The 237-nt window shown below is 43.0% G+C and overlaps 1 long non-coding RNA gene across 3 annotated transcripts in view; it reads left to right on the forward strand.

The window, feature by feature from the left end:
• The window catches only part of LOC116687415 (uncharacterized), an 8,638-nt gene that overhangs the window by 3,576 nt on the left and 4,825 nt on the right, over positions 1-237 (forward strand). The gene's annotated exons all lie outside the window — the stretch shown is intronic.

Below are 237 nucleotides of genomic sequence, written 5' to 3' on the forward strand. Positions count from 1 at the left end.
CAACAAAAGTTTACATCGTATGCTTCTCCGGGATCAGCCAGCGCGAAGGACGTCTAAAATCCGATTGGTTGCTGGCGTTAGCCGCTGAACTACGTCATATGTCATTACCATAAAGTTGAAAAATTTCAACTTTCAGATTGACGCTCAACACGCTAAAAACACCCAAAACGCCACGCACACTGCTGTGCGTAAATGTATTCACACATGGACATATGATGGAAGCCTTTATAAAATGCT

Source organism: Etheostoma spectabile, chromosome 4 (assembly GCF_008692095.1).
Source record: "Etheostoma spectabile isolate EspeVRDwgs_2016 chromosome 4, UIUC_Espe_1.0, whole genome shotgun sequence".
Classification (NCBI taxonomy): Eukaryota; Metazoa; Chordata; class Actinopteri; order Perciformes; family Percidae; genus Etheostoma; species Etheostoma spectabile.